Source organism: Oryctolagus cuniculus, chromosome 14, assembly GCF_964237555.1.
Source record: "Oryctolagus cuniculus chromosome 14, mOryCun1.1, whole genome shotgun sequence".
In the NCBI taxonomy this organism is placed as follows: Eukaryota; Metazoa; Chordata; class Mammalia; order Lagomorpha; family Leporidae; genus Oryctolagus; species Oryctolagus cuniculus.
Window position 1 is genome coordinate 82,885,703 of NC_091445.1, and position 19,908 is coordinate 82,905,610.

General features: G+C 45.9%; 1 long non-coding RNA gene across 6 annotated transcripts in view; it reads right to left on the reverse strand.

Moving 5' to 3' along the window:
• Positions 1–19,908, reverse strand: part of LOC127492735 (uncharacterized) — a 161,153-nt gene that overhangs the window by 35,003 nt on the left and 106,242 nt on the right. For 5 of the 6 annotated variants that reach the window (XR_011382156.1, XR_011382157.1, XR_011382155.1 and 2 more), the window contains exon 6: positions 9,500–9,676. This is a non-coding gene — a long non-coding RNA (uncharacterized lncRNA). Of the gene's footprint in view, positions 1–781; positions 6,176–9,499; positions 9,677–19,908 lie in introns of those variants that run through there. The other variant, XR_011382153.1, reaches the window with a different exon arrangement.

A 19,908-nucleotide genomic window follows, 5' to 3' on the forward strand; every position in this document is an offset into this window, starting at 1 on the left:
CTCTGCCTGTCAAAAAAAAAAAAAAAAAAAACTTAAAAAAAATACACAATTACTCTTAGGTGTTTAATTAATGCTATAACTAGTACTCAAATAGTACTTTACACTTTGAGTTTCTGTGTGGAAGCAAAATGTGGAAATCTTTACTTAATATATGTTAAATTGATCTTCTGTATATAAAGATAATTGAAAATTAATCTTGATGTGAAGGAGATGGGGAGAGGGAGTGGGAGAGGGGAGTGTTGTGGGTGGGAGGGAAGTTACGGGGGGAGGGGGGAAGCTATTGTAATCCATAAGCTGTACTCTGGAAATTTATGCTCATTAAATAAAAAAAAAAAAAAGAAATATGTGAATACACAGGTACTTCCTAGCCCTGCCTATTGAGGCCTAGAAACAACATCCCAGCAGCAAAGAGTACAATTAGTTCCCAGATGTTGGTTTTTAAATAGCATTTCCCACTAAAAGGAACCAGAAATCTTTGGGAAAATAGCTGATTCCAGGTCTGGGACAAGGAAGTTACAAGATAAGCTTCAAATACCTTATACCAACATGTAAGGAAGTTTTCAAAGAATGATAGGGAGTTGTTAAAAAGATACACAAGTCTAATGGAAGATGCTCCAGCTAGCCAAATCTGGGACTAATTAAGCATTGAAAAAAAAAGATTTTATTGAATTATAACACATTGAATAAAACAGGAATCCATACAAATATAAGTATACACATAAGTAAATGAGGTAAGAAAAAGTCGTCAACTAATAAATACAGAAGGACTGATGGAATTAGAAAATTGTTTCTTGGTAACCAGCATAGTGGTAATTGATTTAGGCAGGGATCATCAATGAAGGCTTAAACCAGTGAACAGAAATTTGATAAGGAACAGGATATTTACATGGTCTCAAAGCATCCCACAAAGATCTACAGAGAGCATCTTAACCAAGTAAAAAAGTTATCATCAGCAATAGAACAAATCAATATCATGTGCATCCTGTTACTTCTGTGATACGCCTGGAAAATGTTATTATGTTAATCTAATCCCGAGGAAGCATCAGACAAAACCAAATTTAGGGACATTCTACAAAGTAACTGGCTTGGATACTTCAAAAACATCTAGGCCTTGAAGGGCAAGGAAAGACTGTGGAGCTGTCTTAAGTTGAAATAAACCAGAAGAAATGATGACTCAGTACAGCACGAGATTTGGGTTTAGATTCACAACCTGCAAAGGACTTCACTGTGAAAATGGGTGAAATTTTAATTATAGGTTGGTATAAAATCAATGTTGCTTTCTTGATTTTTGATAGGTGCCTCGTGGCTTTATTAGAGGATGCCCTTTGTTTAATAAATGCATACTGAAGTGTTTAAGAGTCACAGACAATTTGTCTGGTACCCACTCTCAAGTGGTTGAGGAAGCAAAAGGTGTGTGTATGTAAAGAGAAAGAGAAATGACATAGCTGAGGCAACTGTACGGAATTTTAGTAACTGGGGAATCTGGATGAAAGAGACACAGAAGTTCTCTGGACTAGTTTTTGCAACTTTTCATCCTTCTCTATGTTACATTTAAAAAAAAATATTAATTTATTTGAAAGGTATAGAGAGAAGCAGACAGAGATTCCCCACCCATTGGTTCACTCCCTAAATGCCAGCAACAGCCTGGCATAGGCCAGGCCAAAGCCAGGAGGCAAGAACCCAATCCAGATCTTCCAAGTGGGTGGCAAGGAGCCGACTATAAGAGCCGTCACCTGCTGCCTCCCAGGGTCTGCACTGGTAAGAACTGGGACGCAAACCCAGGCACTCTGATATGGAATGAGAGCATCTGCCCATTCTGCAGGCACACTTTTTGAAAGATCTTACAATAAAGTTGCCTGGCCTCCTGGCCCTGGCATTTGACTTGTTAATGTTATAGGCACAGCTCACTCTTCCCCTGAGAGTCTTCAGGTCTTCAAAGGACTGGACTTCAGTGACATCATGTAGCAGTCACACTGATATGTAGCAGACCTCAGCTTTGTAAGACCTAGACCATACACATGTTGGGGAGTTCTTTTTAAGAAAAAGCCCATAAAAATTTAAATTCAAAATTAGGTAGGAAAGTGAATATTTAGAAGAGTTCCAAGCTGCATTAGCCAGCATTTGCCGGAGCTGGGAGATGGACAAGTCCACTGCCAAGGCAGCTGTCCCCATGTAGCGGGCACGAGCTGAGACGATCATGCTTGGCTCAGCCCTGGTCCTGTCCACAGATCTCCTTCCCTTTCCCTGTCGTTGGACCTATCTCACCAACACAGTGAATAAAGGTTTGGGTGTAGATCTAGGGAAGATGGCACCAGGATTACCCAATCTAACTCTAGTGTTCTGACCCACAAAACCTGCCTCCAGTCTTCACAAACAGACTAGGAAAGTACAACCCTCTCACAGGCTGAATGGAAACAGAATGTAATGACAAGCAAGACAGAGGCTGCCATGCGCTCCAGTCTAGCTCTCCAGGACACCATGTCAGGTGTGACGGAATAATTGACAGTAATAAAGATCATACATTGACCTCGCCTTTGGATCTGTGCCTCAGACCTCCCATGGTGGAGGTGATGGCCAAAGGGAAGTTGGCATTTACAGGACAAGCTCTGGGTCTCTTTCCATCAGCCATACAGCATCCCCTAATAGCCATTCCTCACACTGGCCTGTGTGCCAAGACTGAGAAAATCTGCCTGTACCCCTTCCCCTCCAACCCCCTTTCTCATGGGCAAGAAAAGCCAGCGCGGCCCCTCACCCTCTCTCAGATGGCGCGGTGTGTGTACTGACCTGGGCGGGCAGGGAAAAGCAAGGGAAGCCGTGACTACCTAGACTGGAAATACTGCTCCCTGCGCTAAGCATTTCACCGAGATGAAATCTGCTTCACTTTTATAACCCAACCCATCACAGAATGAGACAGCTCATAATATTATCCATCATGCCAGGACAGTGTCCTTGGATGCTACAAAAGAACACATGTGGGTAGATTGCCAATTTGTTATTTTTTGTTCTTGAAAAATTTGACTATGGGGGGAAATTTCAAGAAAACCACCCAGTCCCCAGCCTGTATACAGAGCACTCAAAGCCCATCTATCAGGAAGAACTGCCAATTACATCCACAGGCATTTGCAGGTGACCAAAGGATATTTCCCAGTGTTGTCTCATCCATTCTTCTCACACGGGCGTGCAGAAGAGCTCCTCATGGGAGCACGGAGAACGCTGGGTGGGAGGAGCGCCCTTCCCACCTCCTCCTCCTGGTGCATGCACTCATCTCCCTTCCCTCGCCTTCAAAAGAAGCGTCTTACTCCTTCTCTCTTCAGTTTGTTCAGTTTGTCTGAAATCTCGCAGAACACATACACACACACACACACACACACACACACACGAAGTCAGAGACAGGATAAAAATACACTCTGCCATGGTGCCTGAGAAAGTGGCGCATGCTGGACACAATGTGGTAGACACATTGAAAGGCATCTGTGACCCAGAACGTCTGTCCAACTCCAGATATCCAACCATCACACCCAGCAGACCTGGCCACCAGTGATGTGCCGTGGCAGGTGATGAGTCAGTGTACCCTAGGTCATTCCCGAGAAGTCCTGTACGAATTTGGACCAGAGTTGTTCAATGCGATCCAAAGAGGGGCGGGGATCTGAGGCCTGACAGACCAGGAAGGCCATGAACTTGTTCTATTACAGATTCTTCAGCCGCTGAGAAGCTTGGCCCCATTTACCGTGGTTAGTCTGTGTCCCTGATAGGAGCAACACTTACAAAGCACCTACTATGTGGTAGACACAGAGCTAAATTCCCCCATCCCTAACTCAATTTGAATTCCAGTCTAAATCTTGCATGACTATTCTCAGATGTGACCTGTTCAATCCTAGGAGTAGAATACAGAACAACAGAAATGCAATCTGGAGACCAGAGGCTAAACTTCAGGACACACAGCTGGTTTTTGCTGTTGTGTTTAAGGTTTATGCATTTATTTTGAAAGTCAGAGTTACAGAAAAAGAGGGACAGAGGGATCTTCCATCAGCTGGTTCACTCTCCAGATAGCTAAAATGGCCAGCACTGGGCCAGGTTGAAGCCAGGAGCAAAAAGCTTCAACTGGTTCGAACTCCTACGTTGGTGGCAGGAACCCAAACACTTGGGCCATCTTCTCTTGCTTTTCCCAAGCCATTAGCAGGGAGCTAGATCAGAAGTGGAGCAGCCAGGACACAAACTGGCACCCATACAGGATGCCAGCATTGTGGGTGGAGGCTCTGCCCGACTGTGCCACAGCCCAGGCCCCAACACAAGCTAGCATCTGCTCACCTCCGTGAGGCAAACGCAGGGATACACGGGATTACTTCAGCCTGTGGACAAATTACCCAGCAGGAAATGGGCCATTCCAGGCAGTGGTTTCCCCAGCTGGGTCCTCAGAGGGGGTTGTCCTATGACAGGGAGCTGACCTGGGATCACAGTGGAGCTGCTTCAGGACATAAGGACCCCAGACTCAGACTCAGGGAAGGGAACTAAAACTCCAGCTCCGAAAGCTGTGAGCCGATTCAGGGCAAAGCGCTCCATCAAGATCCAACAGCTACGTGAGCCCATGCTCCAGGACCTGTGTCTTCTGTGTCTCTTCCTAAAACCCCATTGCCTTTGTTACGTGGGTCTACGACACACTTGTAGACGACATGCTTGTGTTGGAGGCTCCACTACCCTAATTTGGTCACTTGTTTCATAGGCCACACTCACATTCTTCTACTAAAGCCTAAAAACTGTTGTTGCTTAAATTTAGAATCCAGAGCCCCTGATGGAAAATTCATGACTGATGAGATAACCTGACTTCAGTTCACGTCTGACGTCTGTCTCCCTAAGCTACTCCCAAAGCCTGTCTATGTGGCACTTGACACTGACAGTGCAGAGTAGTGGGCTATTTATCCTGTGTGTCTGGAGCAAGGAGGCATCATAATGGCACATTCACGGAATCCATTCTAAAAGACAGCGCCACACTCTCAGGTGAGATGCATGCAGATGCAAATTACTCCCCACAGGGGATGGAGTGCCTGGAGCTACAGCTGAAGCCAAGTCCTGTGATCTTCTTTTGCTTTTCTCCCTGCTCCCCTGCTTCCTGGCCCTCCAGCTAAACAAGCCCAGGCATCTGCCACTCCCCCAGAGAAAGCTGGAATGCCGTGGGAGCCTAGTGTGACCTTGGGAAGGTCACATTTTTTTTTTTTAAATGCTGCTGGTACCAGAGCTTGAAATTTGCAGTATGACACCCATACTGGTGCATCGTTTTCTAGCCCCACAGTCCTTTAGCAAAAGGGCAACAGCCTCTGTTTGGCAGTCTATTGCTAGCATTTTCCATCCCAACAATGCCCCCAGTGGAAATCTCTAGCTTGGAACTCAAAACCAATCATTAATGAGAAAGCTTACAACTGGGAAGTACTCAGGCAGATACCAGACTTAAAGTGCATTTAATCAATAATAGGTAATTTCCATCTAAAACAACTGTGATTATATTGGAGTAAAAATTTGTGACCTGCGTCAGCATTGCCTACTGATTATCTACACAGCTAAAACCCAGTGGTGAATCGGCCACTTTCCACTCCACGCTATGAAACGCTGGGCTCAGGGCTCAGGGCTCAGGCGAGATCTAGAAGCTTGACGTCTACGTCAACCTTGAGGAAAGCTGAACCCTTGTAGCTAAGAATATAACATTTCCTAACACATTTTTGAATGTTTCTTTAAAAACTGCATTTTCCCCTTAATATGTTTTATAAATATGTTCAGTGGTGGATAATATCTTTGTAGCTTAGCCTCTGGTTACAAAATAGTCAGAGGAGTGCATGGCTGATTCGGGGTAAAATGAACATCCCCCACATATGGACACAATGACAATCGGGGATTTGCAGGACCTGTAGAGAGAGAGAGTCGGAATATCTTCATTCCTGGGGAGGATGTTTGCGCATTGTTAGGCAAAAGCACAGAATTGTTAGTGTTGCCCAAATCCTCACAGAAAGGCACATATGGACCCAGGGTGGCTGAAGGAATGGCTGTGAGCATAACAAAGCTACCAGGTTTTATTTATTTATTTCAGCTATTATCATTGCTATTTGACTTCCGCAGCCACGTTTCCGTCCTAGGAACAGGAGACTCTGCAAGCCACTTCCTGCTTCGGCAGAGCCCCTGCCAAGAGCTGGTGGGAGAAAGAAATGAGAGAGCAAGAGCAGGGAGCAGGGACGGGCCTGTCGGCCTCGCTCCTCCCGGAACCCTCACCCAGGCAGCAGCTGTTTCCTCGTCTCAGCCTCTGCCCACCCATGCAGACCAGCCTCATCACGCCCCACTCAGCGGTACCAGCTGAACCCAGCCCCTGCCACTCCTTCCCTAAGGTCCCGCAGTGCTGGCAGCAACCAAGCATCTTCGCCTGCAAGGTCCTGAGCTGAGGCAGCAGTTGAGTGGTGCCCCCTCTGCAGAGGTGTAGTCCCAACGCAACAGGGACCCTGCTGGAAGCGTCCGGGTCCTGCACACCCCAAGTGTTGCCCTTCCTGCCCTTCTGCTCTCTGAACACATCAGTGTTCTCATTCCTATTGGGCTGCTGGCTGGTCCTGTCCGCATTGCTCCTTCTGAAACCTTTTTTTTTTTTTTCAGTATTATTAACACCTGTTAATTAATTTTTTTAAAAGATTTTATTTATTTGAGAGGTGAAGCTACAAAGAGAGGGAGAGACAGAGAGAGAGAAAGGTCTTCCATCTGCTGGTTCACTCCCCAAATGGCAGCAACAGCTGGAGCTGGGCAGATATGAAGCCAGGAGCCGGGAGCTTCTTCTAGGTCTCCCATAGGGGTGCAGGGGCCCAAGCACTTGGGCCATCTTCCAGTGCTTTCCTAGGCCATTAGCAGAGAGCTGGATTGGAAGAGGAGCAGCCAGGACACAAACCAAGCACCCGCAGGCAGAGGCTTAGCCTACTTACGCCACAGCACCAGCCCCAGTGAATTTCTTATATAACATTTTATCCATTAAAATAGTAGTGTCTTTGTCTTCAAGGGGGAAAAAACTGGTGGCGGGAGGGCATAGGGATTGCCCGTGATCCAGTAACTTCAGGCAACACAGAGTGAAGCAACATTGATAAAGGGTTCTTCACAGGACTCCAGGGCCTCTGCACCTGCTCCTGGGACACTGCAGATTTCCACGTGAAGATAGTTCTCATCTAATAGAGCCTGGGCCTCCTCAAACCTTCTGTTATCAGTCGTAAAACATAAGATACCTTGCATTATTCTACTCCATAGAAAATATTTTCTTCAAAGAAAAAAATCTGGGAGATCCACTGTCATGCATTTCTTCCAGGCCAGCACCCCACAGGCATAGCAAAGTAGAGAATAGAGGCAATTAAAAACGAGAAGGTGCCAATGTTTTGGTAACTATTCTCGATATCTAGAAAATTGATCACAAAGAACTCATAGAATACTACATTCTGATAAGCTTCAATTTAAAGATTGATCAGATTCTCCTTATATTAATGTGTTATTGCTTTTAGAGAAATTGTATCTTGTCCTCTGATCTAACTAGCCGTAGCATTAAACCTCAGTTTCCTGCAATTGTGAGCCTGAGAAAATGCTATCTCATTTTTATAACTCAAGAATACAAAGTTGTGACTATATTTAACTCCAGTGGCGATTTGTAACACAAAGGATTATCATATATTGTGAGATTTGTATCATATATTGTGAGATCTGTATCATATATTGTGAGATCTGAGTAGAAAGTGTAAGAAACTGTCCAGCGAAAGTGGACCCCCATTGTCCTGTCATATCTACACTCTTCTCACTCACTCTCTCTCCCACATCTAGTCAAGGTCATCCCCTCTCGCAGATCCAGACCAGGGGCACTTTTCCACCATGAAACACTCTTCGGCTGTTGTGATCCACTCAGTTCTCCCTTCCCTGAACTCAGCTGGTGTTCAGCATTTGCACTCCTAAGTTGGATATGTCCTAAGTGCCTTTACCTTGCTGTTTATTTATGACATGAATGCTGTGTCTCCAAATGAACTGAGAACACGGACAGCATGGGCCACGCGTGTGTCTACACTAACAACAACATCTGAACATGCTGGGAAAAGGAATGCATTTTTGATTTCCAAAGGTTCTCACATGAAAAGTAAGAGATACTGCAAAGCATTTACAGAGAAAGAAGAAATTACACGGAATCTGGGTTCCCAGAATCTCAGTGGGTTATGAAGTTTACATGAACACCTGTTTGTTTTAGAAGAATTTAGTGCTTTGCTTGTCATAAGTGCTCCACGAATGGCAGCTGTTGATGATAATTATTATTGTGGAATTGCAATATTTGGGAGTCCATTTGGGATTTCAAATGGAACAAGCTAAAAATGCGCCATTTAGAACAGCATTTAGTAAGCTCCAGTTATAGAAAGTGCACGCAGAGTGGTGACATGGAAGGAATGCTGATCCAGAATCAGTCAGAACGCAGATCTCTCAAATCCTCATTTACTCACTCTGTGACCTTGGACAAACACTTCCCTTTTCCCAATATCAATTTCCCTGTTTCTAAAAGAAATATAGGCGCTGTGGCAAAGCGGGTTAACGCCCTGGCCTGAAGCGCTGGCATCCCATTTGGGCGCTGGTTCTAGTCCCGCCTGCCCTCTTCCAATCCAACTCTCTGCTATGGCCTGGGAAAGCAGTAGAAGATGGCCCAAGTCCTTGGGCCCCTGCACCCATGGGGGAGACCCAGAGGAAGCTCCTGGCTCCTGGCTTTGGATCGGCGCAGCTCTGGCCATTGCAGCCATTGGGGAGTGAACCATCAGATGGAAGACCTCTCTCTCTCTCTCTCTCTTCCTCTCTTCTCTCTGTATAACTCTGACTTTCAAATAAATAAATAAATAAATAACTATTTAACATAAAATAAAATTACTATAACCATTACTTGATACAGGATGGTGCAGCACATAAATTATGCATAGCAGGTGCTTAATAATTGATCCTGCTGGTTGCGGCTGCTGTTATTTTTATGGGCTGCTTTCACCCAGGTGAGCAGAGACAATATCACCCGCCTAGGTTGAAGGTATTCACCTGCCTGCTTCAGGGCTTCACATCCAAAACAGAACTCACTGTCATGCATTTAAGGATTATTCCCTATTAGAATGGCCAAACATATTCATCTATTATCAGTATTTGCCACCTAATGTGAATTTCTTTATCAGCCCTAATAGCTTACAGAAGCCTTGAGTCACTCTTGCAGCCCTCACGGGCCAAAGCGGGACTCTGCCCCCGACACTCTGCAGGGAGCACAGAGACAGTCTCTCTCTGCACGTGCTTGAGGGGACGTGGGAAGAATGTGGGGGGAAAGCAAGGCCTCAGCTGGGCACCACAGCGCTGAGGGATGCCAGTGGGGCCTCACCTCCCTGCCGCTGCTGATTTCCTAGATGAGGGAGCACTGCAAAGTTTAGATAAACTCTCAGGTTGTTTTTTTTTTTTTTTTTTAATAAGCAAATCAATCTGGCTTTCTTACCTAGAGCGGATGGTTTCGAATTTCTCAAAAAGCTGTGCAGGCTCTCTCTGTGCACACGGGACAATGAGCCAAGTAGGCCTGCGAGGACAGATGTTCCGGCTTCCTTGATGCCTCCTCTCTGCACCAGCACATCAGACACTGGGAGTCTCTCCTCCACCATCTGCCTGAAATTTTCTTCTGAATAATAAAAAAGAACTTGTAAGGGAATTGATTTAAAAAAAAAAAAAAGGAAAGCAAACCTGTTTCAAAGAATCAACATTTTAGAGACTACTGTAAATGATGCTAATCATTTGCATGCAAATAACAATTAGGAGACTTAAGCAGGCTTGGCTGAAGCCATGTTTGGCCCTGCTTCTCTTCCCCATTACTTTTGCACTTGTCTGTACTGTACCTGAAAAGCCACCCAAGTACGGGCTTTTCAAACAGGCTGTACTTCAAATGTTCACTGGTCCACACTGATGCTAACCCCCGCTTCAACCAGACCCTAAGCCTGCACCACAGTTTCTCAGAGCTTCTGTGGTCTGCTGCAAGGACACCCCCATCATTCTCCTACATTATCCACCATCTAACTGCAGCCCTCCTCCCTTTTCTCTGGCTGCATATTAATTAATCCACATATTAAGAAATTTGGAATCACTGTTCCTACCCAAAGCCATTTCCTCCTTTTAACCAGAAGATAATCAAGTTACGGCCTCAAATTAGAGTTAATCGCCCGACATTATTTTGTAATTTATGAGAGCGTTGCAGCTGACGTGAGATGATCAAGTTTTATGATCTATGTCTGCGTTTGTGGTTTATTGACTCAGAGTTTGGATATTTAGCTTCTAAAAATGGATTTAATATGGTCAGATTAGTTGGCCCTTTCTCCGAAGGCCACCCTGGGTCAGTACCCAGTAGTTACAGAGGCCTTCCTAATCCCTTAAATATCCCCTCAATATTAAGGCTGATGCGAAGCTGCGTGTGTGCTTCATCAGAATAATAACAGCAACAATTCCTCATATTTGTATAATGCTTAATATTTTTCAAAGCACTGTTGTTAAATGTCATATTCTCCCAAACCGGCTGCACTGATAGGAAACTGAGAAGAATCTCATTTTCCTCATTAAAATAAAGTAAAAAATGTTAATGCCGAGGAAATGGAGCCGCCGGCCCCTGGGTTCCACGTTCATTAGCAGAATCCCACTAAAAATCGCTGAGCTCCACACGGCACCAGGCAGGGTGGACAGTGGAATCAGCGTGTTACCTCTCCCCGTCTTCCCCAGAGAGCCCGCTGCTCTTGGCAGCTCTCCCCGTCCGCACAGGGGTCATCTGTCTGGGGCTGCAGCCTCTCCTCCTGCGACCCCTGCCAGCTATGATCAGTGTCACTGGGCGAAGCCGTTGCAACTGCCCTCTGAATCCCAAATCCCGCTTTGGGTTTTGCCTGCGCTCAGTGCAATCAGTCCAGAGATGTTAGGCGCTCAAAGCAGGTACGGACACGGTCATGATTCTTCCCCTGCTAAGTGGCTCTGGGACTTTCCCCAGTCCTTCAGCTCTTACAAACCACACTCCCTGCAATCACAGCTGTGCTCAAGCCCCTGCCACCAGCAAGGCAGGCAGAACAGGCTCGAGTGGCAGGGGCAGAGCCCACGGGATGCTGGGAAGACGGGCAGAGGGAGCAGGGAGCAGGTGAGCTGAAAGGCTCAGGCAGAATTCCACTGGTTGTCATATGTGTTCCATTCTAGACAGGTCTGCGTGTGTGTGTGTGTGTGTGAGAGAGAGAGAGAGAGAGAGAGAGAGAGAGAGGAGACCCAGGCCCCTCTCTGTCCTTTACCTTACTATACTCCATTGGAGTTTCTTTCTTTTTTTTTTTTTTTTTTTTTTTTTTTTTGACAGGCAGAGTGGACAGTGAGAGAGAGAGACAGAGAGAAAGGTCTTCCTTTGCCATTGGTTCACCCTCCAATGGCCGCCTTGGCCAGCGCGCTGCGGCCGGCACACCGCGCTGATCCGATGGCAGGAGCCAGGAGCCAGGTGCTTTTCCTGGTCTCCCATGGGGTGCAGGGCCCAAGCACCTGGGCCATCCTCCACTGCACTCCCTGGCCACAGCAGAGAGCTGGCCTGGAAGAGGGGCAACCGGGACAGAATCCGGCGCCCCAACCGGGACTAGAACCTGGTGTGCCGGCGCCACAAGGCGGAGGATTAGCCTAGTGAGCCGCGGCGCCGGCCTCCATTGGAGTTTCTTTAAAAGTCTAAGCACTGTTTTCAGGCAATGCCCCCGTCTGAAATGCCTTTGGGGCACTGCTTTCATACCATGTTGTCTTGCTCTCCAGGCGAGAGGCAAGACCCACCTGGAAGGGACTTGAGCTCCTCCACAAAGTAGGTGCAACTGCCACACATCGAGTTTCTGGTAGGACATGCGGCAGTTAGTAGTGCCAGGATCAAAACCCTCTGCCTTCCAGGTACATGGTGAGCTCTCCTTCACTACTATCTCTGAAACCTGGCCAAGCACACGGCTTACTCTGGCCAATAAAGAGAGCAGAAGTGATGTGTGTCCCTCACATAGTCAGCCACTGACCCAAGGCTGTGATGATGGTGGACACAACGTGTTGAGAAACAGTCTCCTTTGTCTACAAGGAACAGAGCCCCCATGGACTGACAACGGACACAGAACCCGAATAGGAAGCAAACCTAGACTGTGTCCCCCTGATGTGGACAGGTGCACAGCTACCGAATGAAAAGCAGAGGACTGCCAGCAGCACCTGCACATGCACGCACCCCAAACCCTACTCCTTTCTGTGCACACCGGCTAGAAATATCCAACATGCTGCAGGCTTGGCACACCCATTCCCTGACCTGCACCTGGGCCTCATTCCCATCGTGCACAAGACACCGTGATGCTTTGCTGGAGATGACCACGGATGTGCTTCCAGTCCTATGTGGAGATGCCACACCTCTTTCAAGAGTCCCATAAAACAGAAATGGAAGCAAGGGGTATTTGAGCCCCACCCAAACTCCACCTCCTTTGAATATTTAATTAGGCCCTGCCTCAGGCACCACCCGCTACCCTACCAGAGGACAACCCCAATTTTGGTGGGGTCAACAGCCCTTCCTTCCTTGTAAAGAGGGCTGCCTGCCCTTCCATCTGAGTGTGTACTATCCCTTTCAATGAATCTTACTTCCTGCTCCCATTAAACATGTCTCCATCTTGCATTCTTTTCTCCCTTGGAGCTAAGAACCTGGAATAAGCCCAGCTGGGGGTCACCCCCCACACACACATACACAACACCTCCACTGGGAGCTGTGAATTGTTTGTTAACCGCCTTATCACTTGAACTAACCTAATATCTGGATGGGGGGGGGGGGGCGGGCCAGCAGCTTCTAAAATCCATTTTGGCTGAAACTCAGCCAAATGGCTAAAGCAACACAGGTATTTACCTGACTTCCATTAAAGAGAGGACACAGAGGCCGGACAAAAGCAGAAGGACAGTCACTACCACCATCCTGCCACATACAGAAATAATACACAAAATATGTGGCTCATTGTCAAGATAAATTCCACTTCTTGAAAGTCTCTCTCACTTAGGAGAGGGCACACATTATACATTTTCTTCATTACATTTTCAGAAACAAAGGAAGAGAAAAAAGGACCCTGCCAAACAGCATTTATATTTAGCATGCACCATATGCACATGTGCGGGACAGAGTACAAAGACATGTGGCAGTCCCACCAGATTGAAATCAGCAGGATAGAGAACAGGAGATACAATATATAAGTGCGAGACTCTCAGTAGCATAAATGCAGGCATTTCTGAGAACAGAATGGCCCTTTGTGTCTTGACTTCACAAGATTCTTCAGTAGCCACTTCAGAATATTCTAGGGGAGCACAATCTTTAGATGCAAGGCCATGCGTGAAAGGAAGACTCAGTGGGCAAATGGTCTTTGAAGTGGAGTGCAGTTACTTAGGGCCCCTGTAGGTTCTGGCTAATCCACTCTACTGCATCCTCCAGTCTGGAGCTCTGTTTTGAATGGGAGGCTCTGAGTCACAGAGGGAGAAAATATTTGGAGGCAAAGATGGTATCTACCAGCATCAAAGCCACACTCAGGACAACCGAGTGCTTCATGACTATCAAAGGAGCATGAGAATGAAGTGGTCAGGCCCCGAAGAGGGAACTGAATGTAGCCAACTGCAAATAGGAGGAGAGGAAAAGCAGGCATGTGAGCGCAGAGCTGGCTGCAGCTCGGCGTGATGCCAGCCCATCAGCTCTGAGCCAGCAGCGAGTAGCAGAGGGGAGGCCATTGCCCACGTCCCGACAGGGCATTTACCTAAACACACAGCTGCCTCTTCACAGCCCTGTACTCTCACCCCCTGGAGTGCCACGGTGTGGCTGTGAAAGAACCAGATGCACTTAGTTCAGCAATGCCATTCCTCCTTCCCAGCACACATTATATATTTTCTACAGAGCCCAGCTCTGTAGAGATGCATGGGTAAGTCCACCTGTCAGTCTTGTCCACTGGACATAAGTCACAATGCAGTCAGTAGTGAAGGAAAGACCTTGGTGCCCGGTCTGTCTGTCCTACTTCTCAAATGATGGTTATTCCTCTCCTTTATTCTTCAAATTATTCAGAATCATTGGTAGAGAACAGGTTAGACTAAGTGGATTTGTCTACCCCTACCATCACTCACACCCCTGAAGTGACCAAGGTGAACCTTTTCTTGTTAATTCTGCAAGTGGTGTATGTGTTGCAATCAGACATTAAGTAATCAGAAGTTAAATCGTATTGAAAGTAGGTAAGCTCTAGTTATTGTCTGAATGGTTGTAACACCCTCAAGATTTATATGTTGGCGCGGTGCCGCGGCTCACTAGGCTAATCCTCCACCTGCGGCGCCAGCACACCGGGTTCTAGTGCCAGTTGGGGCGCCGGATTCTGTCCTGGTTGTTCCTCTTCCAGTCCAGCTCTCTGCTGTGGCCCAGGAGTGCAGTGGAGGATGGCCCAAGTGCTTGGGCCTTGTGCCCATGTGGGAGACCAGGAGGAAGCACCTGGCTCCTGGCTTAGGATCGGTGCAGCGCGCCAGCCGCAACGCACCAGCTGTAACGACCACTTGGGGGGTGAACCAACAGAAAAAGGAAGACCTTTCTCTCTGTCTCTCTGTCTCTCTCTCTCTCACTGTCTAACTGTGCCTGTCAAAAATAAATAAATAAATAAATAAAGACTTATATGTTGAAACTCTGACCATGAAGTGAGGGGGTGCACCTGGGGGGACGATTAGGTCAAGGGGAAGAGCCCCCCCAACTCCTGTCTCTGTGGATGGGATGAACGCCCTTATTAAAAAAAAATAAGACCAGAGGGAGCTTGTTGACTCCTCCACCTTGTGAAGACACGGCAGAAGGCCCCCATCTATGAAGCTGCGAGTGAGCTCTCACCAGAAATGAATCCACTGCTCTCTTGATCTTGGACTTCTCAGTGTCTAGAACTGAGAGAGGTGTCTGTTGTTTACGATTTACCAGTCTAAGGCACTTCGTGATAGTGGCCCAAATAGATTAAAATAGTTCTGCAGCAAAACTGTCTACTTTTGGCTTCTGGGTGACTTTCTTTTAAAGCTTAAAATATTTAGGGGTACCCAGCTACATCTCCTGATCTATAGAGTTTCTAGCAAGCTTCCACTTCCCAAGGACTCACTGCCGGCTTCACTGCAGATCAGACTCACACACAGACACATTTGGGTTGGCCCAACAGAGACCAGGAGAAAAGGGACTTCCTGAAAGATTCTACTACAAGGGGATAAGGGAGAGCCAGAGACAGATCCTGACTATCCAGGCGAGCAGTCTTTCCAGACACTACAAGGGCTGATCCTGGAACTCACCCATCTGCAGGCTTAGAATCACACTGGCAGAAAGGGGCTATGTAAGTTGCAAGCATTGTATTCATCTCTGTAATTTGGCAGGCTCAAGAAGCCTCCACATGGGACTTCCTACAGCTGAACACAGTGCATGGGAAGCATTTTTAGCCTCCATTTGCAAAGAGAACAGTAAGAATCTCCAGCCTGGAGGAGTAACAGTTGCAAGGGTTTGAATATCATCTGTCCCCAGCCAAACTCATGTTGAAACTTAATTTCCCAGTGCAGGGGTGTTGAGAGGTGAGGCCTGGTGGAAGGTATTTGGGTCATGAGGACAAAGCCTCTCGCGTGAGTTCTCATTCTCCCGGGACTGGATGCGTCACCACGGCAGCAGGCTGCTATAAAGCCAGGATGCCCCTTGTCTCATCTCTTCGGCATGCGTGCATTTATCCTTTTGCTTTCTGCCCTGCGTTGAAACACCACAAGGCCCTCACCAGATGCAGCTACCTAGTCTGAGACTTCCCAGACTCCAGAATTGTGAGCCTAAATAAACTTCTTTCCTTTAAAGATCACCCAGTTTCAGGGATTCTGTTGATACCAACAGAAAGTGAACCAAGATGGCAAATTTGATACATTCTCACAGACATAGAGAGTTCTAGCTCCAGTGATGTCCAGGTGGCCAAAGGGATGGACAGAGCCCCAGAGAAGCCCTCTGTGGAACTGTCCCTTTTAAAATCGCAGAGTTGAAGCCCATTTAGACAGCATCATGCAAGAGTCAGAGCTCATCTGTGGGAATGTGAGAGAAAGCCTTCCTGGAGGGCCCCGGAAGTACCTGGACAGGACAGCACTTCCCGTGCTCCTGGGAGTCAGTCCAGTGGCACAACCTTGGTCTTCTGAAAGTAATAGCTTAGCGTCAATTGGTTGGGGGTCCAGGATCATGGCACAACAGGTAACATCACCTTCTGCGATGCCAGCATTCCATATGGGCACTTGTTCGAGCCCCAGCTGCTCCACTTCCAATCTAGCTCCCTGCTAATGGCCTGGAAAAGGCAATAAAAGATGGTCCAAGAGTTTTGGCCCCTGCATCCGAGTGGGAGACCCAGAAGAAACTCCTGGCTCCTGGCTTTGGCCTGGCACAGCCCGACCATTGCAGCCATTTGAGAAATGAACCAGCAGATGGAAGATTCTCCCTCTCTCCTTCTTCTCTCTCTCTCGCTCTCTCTCTCTCCTTCTTTCTGTGTAACTCTGACTTTCAAATAAATATATCAACCTTTAAAAAGAAGAAGAACTTTGCTGCTATCTATTTAGACTTAGTTTAATGATTCTTTCATCTTGGGAATTTTTCCCCTTGTGTTTTCACTTCTACCTTCATAAGAGTCTGACCCCCATGGTCTACAGATCAGAAAGCAGGGTCACTAGGAGTCCTCCTTCCCCTCCCCAGCTCTCTTTCCCCTCTCTGCCTCCACGTCTCCCAACCTCAGAGGTGAAGCAGCAGAAGCACACTCAGTGATCAGAGATTTGGGGTCACTCACTAATTCTCCATCACTGCTTTGCCTTAAAAGGAATCTGTAAATCAGCACGGTGAAAACTGACTTCTTAATACGGAAGTGTTGCCCCACAAACAGGGTGTATTCTTGATTTTACTTAGATCTATTTAAATTATCTCTGTATGTTTTATAGTTTTTGATATAGCACATATCTTTTACTTGACTAATTCCTAAGAATTTTATATTTTTACTGTATTACAAAATGAACTAGTAATTTTTAATGGAAAATTTTAATTGTTTGTTGTCAATTGAATATAAGTGACCTTTATGTCAGGGTACTTCAAAAAGTTCATGGAAAATGGAATGAAAAGATGTTTGTTTTGGTGTCAAAAAACTTGGAAACTGTGCATAGTTTTTTTTTTTTGTAATACCTATTTTCCACGGATTTTAGGAAGATTCTTTGTATATAGACCTTGATAAATTCACTTATTGATTATAAGTTTACCTATATTATACAAATTATAGTCTAGAAATAATGACCATTTTTTCCTCACCAATCCTTACAGCTTTCACATCTTTTTCTAGTTATTTGTATTAAGTAGATTCTCTAGTATAAAGTTTAAAAGAAGGGATGATGCATTCTTATCTCACTCCTCATCTCAGAGGAAAAATGTAATACTTCACCACTGACTATTAGGTTTACTGTAGATTTTTCTAGACATCTTGTTATGAGATCAGAAATTATATGGTGTACCACACCACATTCAAAGAGGTGTTCAGAGCATCAGTATTCATAAGAATCTAACACTAGAAACACATTAAGCTTTCATCAACAGTAGGGTGAATAGATTAACGTGGTGTAGCCACAATGGAATACTAGACAGCCATATGAAAGGCTGTGCAACAACATAATGAATCACAGACATAATACAAAGTAGAAGTCAGTATATATGATCAGTACATTTATATGATATCGATATAAGACAATTCCTCATATTTAGCAGACTTTGCACCCCCAGCATTGCAGCCATCTGAAGGCTCTTGGCGATGTGTTGATTATAAGACCATGAAACACTGGTGTGACCATTCACCTGAGAAAATACCTAGTTAATGTCTTATCATCAACTTTGGGCATGTACCATTATCATTGTATATTTTATCACAAGGAAATTTATAGCTCTGTGGTAGAAGCCTACAGTGCCCCAATGAGTCCTGTCTTTATATAATCCCCTCTCCTTGAGGGAGGACAGAACTTCTCATTTTCTCCTAGCCAATGGACTATGGCAAAAGCTATGGGATAGTCACTGACTTCACTGGATTATGTTATATAAGACTCCACTTTGGCAGTCTGAGAGATTATTCGGCGGGTCTTGAAGAAGTAAGTTCTCGTGTGGCACCAGGGTCACAAGGTAAAGAACTACAACTTGGGGCCAGCGCTATGGCATAGCAGATAAAGCCTCCACCTGCAATGCTAGCATCCCATATGGGTGCAGGTTCGTATCCCAGCTGCTCCACTTCCGATCCAGCTCTCTGCTATGGCCAGGAAAGCAATGGAAGTTGGCTCAAGTCCTTGGACCCCTGCACCTGTGAGGGAGGCCCGGAGGAAGCTCTTGGCTTCAGACGGACCTTGCTCTGGCCATTGCAGCCATATGGGGAGAGAACCAGCAGATGGCCAACCTCTCTCTCTGTCTTTTTGTCTATAACTCTGCTTCTCAGGTAAATAAATAAATCTTTTATAAAAAAAAGAACTGCAGCTGGCTCCTGGGAGCTGAGGGCAGTCCCGAGTGATAGTCAGCAAGGAAACAAGATCTCAGTCAGTCCTGCAATTACAAGAAACTAACATCTTCCAACAACTATGTGAGCGGTCCACCCTGAGAAAGGACCTTTAGCTCTAGGAAAGAATCCAGCCCTGGTGCCTCCTGTATGGCCTTGTCAGATCCTGAGCAGAAAAGGTGTGCCTGGACTCCTAACCCAGGGGAAACTGAGAATGACACACTTAGATTTTTTTAAGGTACTGTATCTAGTAATTTTTACACCACAATCAATAACTAATATAGTTCCGAGACTCTCACTATACCTGTCTTTCCTGCTGAGGGAACAGTGGCATGGACACAGAACTAGGGCAACAACTGTTTGAACCTGTTTGGTGTGCAACAGTGGCCCTCTGCACCTGCTGCACAGCTGTCATCACAGAATCCCCAAATTCCTGAGGAGACTTTGACCTTCTTACTCCCTTTCTCCATGTATTCCTCTTCCTCTCCTCTTTTAGTAGCACATCTTTCTCATTGTTTCCTTTACAAAATGTGTGGCAATTGTATTGTTGAGGTCTTATGTACCTGAAATGCATTTACTATCTACTTCTATTTGGTAGTTGGGTTGAATACAGAATTCTAGGTTGGAAATAATTTTGAAGGCATTATCTCAACAGGGTTGCTATTAAGACTTCAGGGGAAAAAAATCCAGCTTCTTAGGCTTCGTGTACGATGTTTCTTTTCCTCCTGTTCGGAGATATGTAAGATCGTCTCCTTGTTCTGTGTGTTCTGAATTTCTCAGAATCAGCCTTGGTGAAGATCTATTTCCTTCTGTTGTATTGGGCTCTCCATGAGACCATTTAGTCTCTAAACTCAATTCATTCGGTCCAGAGGAAATTACTTTGAATTAGCCTGCTCTCCCCCCCCTTTTTTTTTCCTGATCTTGTTTTCAAAAACTCCTTCTATCTGGATGTTGGACCAGTTACCTGAGCGTGTTGACATTCCTTGCTATTTAAAGGGCCTACCTATCACACCCTTCGATAGGCAACAGAGAAGAAACAGCCCAAAGGAGGATCCCAGCTCAGATACCTGTCACCCTCTACAGGCAATCGGAAAAGATGCCAACCTCTGATTTTTACTGCATTTTCACTACAACTGGACTTCTTCTGACGATTTCCTGGTTGTAGTTGCTTCCAAGTCCTCTTTCTTTTCTTATAAACCATTGGATTGCAAGGAAAACAAAACCTTGCAATTAGTTTTTGGTTCCCTGCCTTATTTCCCAAAATGTATTATCTAAGTGATTGCTCTATTTTATTCATTTTATCATGTGTTTTAGAGGATTTGAAGAGAGGCTGTTA